Below are 9,154 nucleotides of genomic sequence, written 5' to 3'. Positions count from 1 at the left end.
CAGGTTCTATCCCTGGTCAGGGAACTAGACTCCATATAATGCAACTAAGAGCTCCCCATTCCACTAACAACTAAAGGTCCCACGTGCTGCAACCAAGGCCTGGCACAGACAAATAAATATAAATAAATACATCTTTAAAAAACAACTTATTTTTAAAAACAAGGCTCTCCTCCCTTAAAAACAAGATAGCACATGGATTCAATGTGCATTCCAAACTAACAACAACAACAAAAAAAACCATAGTGAACTGTGTTAAGCACCATAGACAGGAAAATAGAAAATCACTGATTTATTTTGGAAAGTTAATTCATTATAATAAATACAGTATTACGGCAGCACAATTGAGATTAATGATGAAATCACTTTAGAGTTTCATAATGTTAACATTTTTGTTTCCTATTATTCCCAGGACCAATTATAATTGTGCAAAATTTTATCAACTGCACTGTCATACAATCAGACAAATTATCTCTTGTTAAGACGAGTTTCTCATTTCTGACAAAATAACATTTGTTTTCTCAAGAAGTTGACATTTTTCAAGGGACTGAAAAAAAATTCCCATTAATAGGTCTATAGAAAAAAACGTAGAAAAAGAAACATTTTACATCTTGAAAAGCATTAGGCACTAATTGTTTGAATCACAAATGCTAATCCGTGTTCTGACTGACCCAGAACATCCCTGCTGATATTCAAAATTTTGTCATCAACTGTATTTTCTTTTTGCAAGCTCAGTTTCTACTCAGCTTCAATTCAGTGCATAAATTTCTCTTCTTATAAATTCTTGAATTAAAACTAGAACAATTTTCATCATGGCTTTTTTCATAAAATAATAATTAATCATCTAAAAATGGTTTTGATTAAAATAACAAAAACTAGCTTCTGGCACATAATTAGAACATCTGATAAATTTTGATTAGGAACTTGCTTGAAATTCATGCCATTTCAGATACTGAAAAATAAATTGATTTTAGTTAAAAAAATTTTTTTACAAAGATGCTTATAAAAGTTGTTTCAGAATGAAGAGCACTCAAAGTTTGATCTCTCAGTTCTGTAGAACATAATCTTAGGCGAAAAGTATGTATATATACTCTTCAAGATTTTAATTCAACTAAATGACATATTTCTAAGATATCTAATGAAGTATATTTCACATGTAGACAAAAGAAAAAATTAACATTTTATTATGGAAAATTTCAAACATATACAAGAGTAGAAAGGATAGTGCACTGAACTCCTAGCATGCAGCTCATATTAATAATAATACAAGTACTAATACAACATAATAGGAAAATTGTCAACTCTTAGCCAATCTTGTTTCATCTGTAGTCCTTATCCCCTTCCCACTAGGGCCCACACTCAACTATTTTAAGCAAATCTCATGCATCATTATTGTTTTATCTGCAGACATTTCAGTATGCATTACAAGAGGTAAGAACTCTTTAAAATAATATTTTAAAGACTTTAAACACTTTAAAGTTTTAAAGACTTTAAAAACTCTTTAAAATATTAGGTGTAATATTATTACACCTAAAAGAGTTAAGAATTTCTTAGATTCACCAAATATCCAGTTTGTATTCAAATTTCCTGATTCAAACAATAAAATTGTAGAATAACAAACCAACAGAAAAACCAACATTAAGTTAAAAATCATTGCAGGGGATAAATTTCCAATATGACAGCCCAAGAAATTCCACAGACCCACTCTGCAGTGGAACTGGTGAAAAGTATAAAAAATAACCACTGGGACTTCCCCGGTGGTCCAGTGGCTAAGACTCCACACTCCCAGTGCAGGGGCCCAGGTTCAATCCCTGGTCAGGAAGCTAGATCCCACCTGTTAAAACTAAGACTTTCACATGCTACAGCTAAAGATCCTGCACGCCCAACTAAGACCTGGAGCATCCAAATAAATAAAAGAAAAAAAAATTTTTTAACAGATAACCATTCGAAGTATCTGGAAATGGTCCTAAAAATATACAGCAAATATAGAAACATCTGTTGGAGAAAATCTACCAAAAGTTGATAAGAGTCTTTGAGCCAGAATTGCTCTTTCTCTCTCTCTCTCTCTCCCTCCTTACTCCCATCCCAGTGGAAACAAAAACTCCAGTCCAGATTGTTACAGCCAAGTGCACAGGGCTCACTCTCCCATCAACTCCCTGTCAGAGGGTTCTTTCTAGGAGGATTAATGCATCAACATTTCTCATCCTGCCCTAGGTACCTGCTTCTGAGGCTAAGCTATGTACTCTCTTCTGCTCAGCCCTCCCATTCATGGAGCATGAGGCTCTACTTTGGGTGTGATATCACTGAGGATTCTGGGGCCTTGGTCATCCCTGCCCCGGCTCATAAAGTGGTGGTTTAATTCCAGGAGAGGCAAGCAGAGAAGACCCGAAGCTATGGGCTCTCTTCTGCCACTTGGTCAACTCTTACACAGGGGTATCACTCAGAGAGAAGTACATCATTGTCCCCATCCACAGCTGGAGGCCAGGCTCAGAGAGTCTGCCCAGGGACAGAAGCAGACTATAAAACAGACAGGTCTAATCTCTTCCCAAAGGAACTGACCTTATCTGCAACAGAGTGGAGAAGTTCAAGCCTAAGAATGCTCTCAAAACAGAAGGCTGGGACTTCCCTGGTGGCCAGTGGCTAAGACTCTGTAGTCCCAATGCAGGGGGCCCAGGTTCGATCCCTGGTCAGGGAACTAGATTCCACATGCCCCAACTAAGACCTGGTGTGGACAAACAATAAATAAGTATATCAGATCAGATCAGTCGCTCAGTCGTGTCCAACTCTTTGTGACCCCATGAATCGCAGCACGCCAGGCCTCCCTGTCCATCACCAACTCCTGGAGTTCACTCAGACTCACGTCCATCGAGTCAGTGATGCCATCCAGCCATCTCATCCTCTGTCGTCCCCTTCTCCTCTTGCCCCCAATCCCTCCCAGCATCAGAGTCTTCTCCAATGAGTCAACTCATCGCATGAGGTGGCCAAAGTACTGGAGTTTCAGCTTTAGCATCATTCCTTCCAAAGAAATCCCAGGGCTGATCTCCTTCAGAATGCACTGGTTGGATCTCCTTGCAGTCCAAGGGACTCTCAAGAGTCTTCTCCAACACCACAGTTCAAAAGCATCAATTCTTTGGCGCTCAGCCTTCTTCACAGTCCAACTCTCACATCCATACATGACCACAGGAAAAACCATAGCCTTGACTAGATGGACCTTTGTTGGCAAAGTGATGTCTCTGCTTTTGAATATGCTATCTAGGTTGGTCATAACTTTCCTTCCAAGGAGTAAGCGTCTTTTAATCTCATGGCTACAGTCACCATCTGCAGTGATTTTGGAGCCCAGAAAAATAAAGTCTGACACTGTTTCCACTGTTTCCCCATCTATTTCCCATGAAGTGATGGGACTGGATGCCATGATCTTCGTTTTCTGAATGTTGAGCTTTAAGCCAACTTTTTCACTCTCCACTTTCACTTTCATCAAGAGGCTTTTTAGTTCCTCTTCACTTTCTGCCATAAGGGTGGTGTCATCTGCATATCTGAGGTTATTGATATTTCTCCCAGCAATCTTGATTCCAGCTTGTGTTTCTTCCAGTCCAGCGTTTCTCATGATGTACTCTGCATATAAATATATATATATATATTTTAAAAAAAAAGGAGGCTGTGTTGAAAGGCAACTGGAAGAAGAGTGTAGATTCCATGAAGATTAGGCTAATGCACAAGTCAGCTAATTTGCAGGAGAGAATCAGGGAGAGAAATAGGAGACAGTAACCTCAGGAGCTGTTCCTTCAAAGGAGCCCCAGTCTATAGAGCAATTTATGTGCCAGGGCATTGTTGAAAGCAACAGATCAACTGGCAATTAACGCATCTTGACAGCTGCATGTGGTCAGGGGAAGAAATGAAGAGGATCTGGCCCAAGTCACGGCTAACCCAGGGTGACGGTGGGCAGACCCCAAACTGCACTTCCCTATGCACCAGCGGTTAACACTTCAGGGACCACAAAGACCAGTGGGAAAGAAAAAAGTCTTCAGAAGTGTGAGGAGGTGGAGGAGATGTGAACTAAGATATTCTAGTGGAGGGTGTGGTGGGTGAGAAGACTCTGCTTTCGCTGGCCGAGTGGGTGGGAGGTTCTTGGAGGAAAAACCCAAGGGGTCGTGGAGGGGGGCTTTCCCTGGCCAGGTCATCTGGGAGCGCTTAGGAGGCCCTGTCTCTGTGGATGGATGTCATGCAGGGTGGCCGTGGGCCAAGCAGGTGTGGAGTACAACACTTCTAGTAGGTCCTAGCTAATGAGAGAAGAGTGGACATCCATTTCTTGATCCCCAGGCCTGATCTCATCCCTAAACTGTGACTTTTCTGAGAAGAGCATTCATGGACTTTGTGGGTAGTGAGACATGAAGGGATAAAAGGAGTACGAAAAGAAAATGGTAAAAGACCAAGTGAAATGTGGGATCTCAAAAAAAAAAACAAACAACAAAAAAAGAAAGAAATGTGACATGTCTCAAAGCCCTGTGACCTCGGATCACTTCTCAGTTTCTTCATCTGCAAAGTGGGGAGAAGGGGGTGGGTGAGGAGGGAGGCTTCTTTAAAATAAGCCAGCCAGTCACTAAACAAACAAGGGCGTTACAACAAGCCTGGGGGGAGTGAGGGTGGGGGACCCGTACCCAGAGTTGCTACAACGCTAATTAAAATGTCCAGTTTCCAACAAAAATAGATGAGACAAGCAAATAAGCAGGCGTAAAGAACTAATAAACAGAAACCTCAGTTAAATAGAGTCAGGAGACAGAAGGGGGAAGCTTTCATGCCCAGCAAGGGCAGCAGAGCCCAACAGGAAGAAGAAAGATACCGCTTTCTTCCTGGCAAGGACTCAGCCAGTGAAAAGCCTTGGAATCTTTGTTTACTCCTTCCCTTGCCCTGCGGGACCTGCATATGGTCCTTAATTATAGATCCAGAAATTCCAATTCTCTGTTGAGCCCCATGTTTCTTTTTTTTTTTTTTGGCTGTGCCAAGTGGCTTGCAGGGATGTTAGTTCCCTGACCAGGGGTTAAACCTGGTCCCTATGCAATGGAAGCACGGAGTCCTAACCACTGGACCACCAGGGGAGATAAATATATTTATATATAACTTGTATCTGGACACACCTTTCCTCCAGCTATGAAATACAAAAAAGGAATCTGTATGGGACTAAAAATAACTGCATGCAGATGCAGGACTTTTAGACACAGCAGGGGAAGGACGAATTGAGAGAGTAGCAGTAACATATATACACTGCTGCTAAGTCACTCCAGTCGTGTCCGACTCTGTGCAACTCTATAGACAGCAGCCCACCAGGCTTCCCCGTCCCTGGGATTCTCCAGGCAAGAACACTGGAGTGGGTTGCCATTTCCTTCTCCAATGCATGAAAGTGAAAAGTGAAAGTGAAATCGCTCAGTCGTGTCCGACTCTGTGCGACCCCATGGACTGCCGCCTACCAGGCTCCTCCGTCCACGGGATTTTCCAGGCAAGAGTACTGGAGTGGGGTGCCATTGCCTTCTCCAATATATACACTATCAAGTGTAAAATATAAAGAGAGCTTCCCAGGTAGTTCAGTGGTAAAGAACCTGTCTGCCTCTGCAGGAGACGGAGGAGACAAGGGTTTGATCCCCAGATGGGGAAGATTCCCTGGAGGAGGAAATGGCAACCCACTCCAGTATTCTTGCCTGGGAAATTTCACGGACAGAGGAGCCAGGCAGACTACAGTCCATGGGGTCTCAAGTCAGACACGACTGAGTGACTGAGCACATGTGTAAAATAGGTACCTAGTGATAAGTTACTATATAACACAGGAGCCCAGCCTGGTGCCCTGTGATGACCTAGAGGGTTGAGACAGGGGGAAGGCAGGGAGGCTCAAAAGGGAGAGAATGTATATATATGATTATGACTGATTCACGTTGTATGGCAGAAACTAGAACAACATTGTAAAGCAATTTTCCTCCAATTAAAAAATAAATTAAAAAAATAAAAACAACTGCATGCATGCACAGTTGGGGCAAATTCTGGACCCAAACGATACAAAGAGACCAAAAAACCCAAGTGTCACTTTTAAAGACAGGATGGCTAACCCTAACCCTGCACACACCACCACCCAAGCCACCACCCCTCTAGCCCACCCCCTGGACACACCCCTATCCTCACCCCATATAAGGAACAAGCTTGCCCCTCCCCAGGGATCAAGCAAGCAAGAGTTCCTTCTGGCCCCCAGTAAAGCCTTGCCTGAATTTCTTATCTGGCTTCTGATCAGTTTCTATTGATTAAAGAGGCCAAGAACCCTGAGCAGTAACAGCTCCTTGTGCTATACAGTAGGTCAAATAAAACCAGTTTTGCTGTTGAAATAGCTGACCATCTGTTTGTTTCAGGTCCACACAAGAAAGCATGACTGTTAAACCAGAAAAAGGCAGTCAGCAGAAACTACCTTGTGGGAGTGGCCAGATGCTGGATTCAACAAACACCTAAAAGGAGTCCTGCAAATGACACTTTTAATTTTCTTCAGAATTCAGATTCAGAGGCAGACACAGCAGGACTAGAACAGGAAAACGTCTGCTCCATTGTTCTGCTGGGAACGACGCAGGCCCTGGTGGCCTCCATGGGACAGTTTCAGTGGGGAGGTAGGTAAAGAAACCAGATTCGGAGAGAAATGGTCACAGCGTGGTTGTCCCAATAAGAATGAGGATGAGAAGGAAAGGGTAGTTACGAAGGGTGCCAGCTCAACAGAGGTTTTGTTTGACTTTGTTTTGCTTTTTAGGATGAGCTCTTTGGGATATATTCATAGCCCAGGGGGGCTTCCTAGGTGGCAACAGTGGTAAAGAATCCACCTGCCAATGCAGGAGACACAAGAGATGAGAGTTCGATCCCTGGGTTGGGAAGATCCCCAGGAGTAGGAAATGGCAACCCACTCTAGTAATCTTGCCTGGAAAATCCCACGGACAGAGCAGCCTGAGGGCTATAGTCCATGGGGTCACAAAAGAGACGGACACAACTGAGCAGCTGAGCACACACGCATAGGCCGGGACAAGGACCCTGTAGATGGGGAAGGGATGGCTGCCAAAGGGCAACCCAAAGAGGTGGGAGCACACAGCAGAGAGGCCGGCTTTTACAGGAGGAGAGCTTGGGTGGGTGCAGGTGAAGAGGCATGACATTAACACGCTGGGAGCCCTCACCGGGTGAATCACATTTCTGCACACATTAGCAGAAGCACTAACTGCCTTTTGTCCCAGACTATCTTTCCAAGATTGTTGGTATATAGCAAACTGTCTTAGAAGACAAAGATAAGACCCCCATCTGGAGCAGAAGACAAATTTTCTTACTTCCAGCCTAAGTTTTTTTTTCCTCTCTTTAAAAAAAAAAGTCTTTTGGCAGTGCCCTGCAACATGTGAGATCTTCATTCCCTGACCAGGGATTGAACTCGCGTCCCCTGCATTGGAAGATCGGAGTCTTAACTTCTGCACCACCAGGGAAGTCCCTCCAGTATAATTTTTAATGCCTGCCTCGAGGGCAACGGCAGGTTTGCTTGCAGCCCATTGGAAAAGATTCTGGTTTCCCTTGTTCAAGGTTCCTCAGCTGTGTGGCAAACCCACCGCATGTGTAGCAAACCCGCTGTGTGGCCCCTTTTGGGTCCCTCTGCCTCACCTTCTGGGTTCGGAAGAGCAAGGAGGCACCATCTTGAAGTTCACGTTGCTCACTGTGCCACCAGGAATCAAGTCACTCATCTCTGACCCCAGAGTCTCACGTCTTCTGCAGGCATCCATCAAACTGTAGCAGGCTGACCTGTTAGCCCGATCACAGAGTAAACCTCAGACCCTTCACGTTCTGGCCAGGAGGTGCCTTTGTAATTGTGGGCCTGGGAAATTGAAGCTCCCCTCTCGGAGGAGGGGGTAAGGAGGCAGGGAGAAAAGAGGCTTGAGGTGACGTCTTGGAATCCCTGTTGGGCAGGATGGAAGCTGGAGCTAACCAAGGACGGGGAAATGGCTGGTTGTAGCAAGCCCAGCTGATGCCCAGTGGGTACCATTCTACTCTGGAATGAAACAGTCCCCGGTCAGCAGCTCCTAGCCAGGCCAGGAAGCGGGCAGCGTGGGGGAGGGGACACTGCACAGGCCGATCAGAGTGTGAATCCAGGTCGGAGTTCTGCTGGGCGGAAAGCCAGGAACACAGAGAGAGTAGCTCTCAGATTATGAATGACCCCCAGGGGCCTGGCTGGAAAGGAAAGAAAGCTTCAGGGAGAGAACTGATGTGCCGGCAGACAGTGGAGGGGCGAGGACACAGGAGGCTGCAGACGGGAAGGAGAACCCCATGTGGTGGATAGGAAGCTCTGGTCTTAGTGGGGTATTACCTTTTAAAAATATATGTATATATTTCTTTATTGGTCTGTGCAGGATCTTAGTGGCAGCATGCAGAATCTTTTTAGTTGTGGCACAGGGGAACTTTAGTTGTGGTATGTGGTATCTAGTTCCCTGACCAGGGATCAAACCTGGGCCCCCTACATTGGAAGCTCAGGGTCTTAGCCACTGGACCACCAGGGAAGTCTTGAGGTACTTGTCTTTTAGGCACTGGAGATGGACCCAAATCCTTAATATGGATGTGCTTGTGTGCGTGTTAAGTCACTTCGGTGGTGTCTGACTCTTCACGACCCTATGGACTGTAGCCTTCCACGCTCCTCTGTCCATAGGATTCTCCTGGCAAAAGGCCTGGAGTGGGTTTCCATGTCCTCCTCCAGGGGATCTTCCCCACCGGGGGATCAAACCCCAGTCTCCTGCGTTGCAGGTGAATTCTTTACCGCCTGACCACAAGGGGCTGGGGGTAGGTTTGAGACTTAGGAACTTAGAGAGAGGTCTGATGTTTTATCAGCCCCTGAGGAAATGGGAGAAGGTGCTGATCAAGGGATAAGTAACAGAGACAGGTATTTGGGGGATGGAAAACCATAAAGATTAAAAGACTTGAAATCATCAATTTAAGTCGGTCTGACAGGAGGGTAGCCAGGGGCAGCATTTTTTAAATAGTGTGAACTGAGCCTGAAGGACTTGCTCCTGCCGGAGAGCAGAGGCTCCACGAAGTTTTCCCAGTAAGCCTTGCAATTAGACAGATACCTGTTGCTGCACCCAGGCTTATCCTTTACATGAGAATTGGGGAGGGG

At 45.0% G+C, this 9,154-nt stretch overlaps 1 long non-coding RNA gene across 1 annotated transcript; it reads right to left on the bottom strand.

Moving 5' to 3' along the window:
- Positions 1-252: 252 nt before the first annotated feature.
- Positions 253-8,217, bottom strand: LOC147351132 (uncharacterized). Its single transcript, XR_015147200.1, has 2 exons — positions 7,654-8,217; positions 253-3,609 (listed from the first exon to the last, which is right to left on the bottom strand). It is a non-coding gene; the product is annotated as an uncharacterized LOC147351132 (long non-coding RNA).
- Between the last annotated feature and the right edge of the window lie 937 nt (positions 8,218-9,154).

The sequence above is a fragment of the Bos grunniens genome, chromosome 19, assembly GCF_055505025.1.
Source record: "Bos grunniens cultivar Pamir isolate PY7600 chromosome 19, Bosgru_T2T1.0, whole genome shotgun sequence".
In the NCBI taxonomy this organism is placed as follows: Eukaryota; Metazoa; Chordata; class Mammalia; order Artiodactyla; family Bovidae; genus Bos; species Bos grunniens.
Note: the sequence above shows the minus strand (reverse complement) of the source record. Positions and strands in the feature narration are given on the sequence as shown.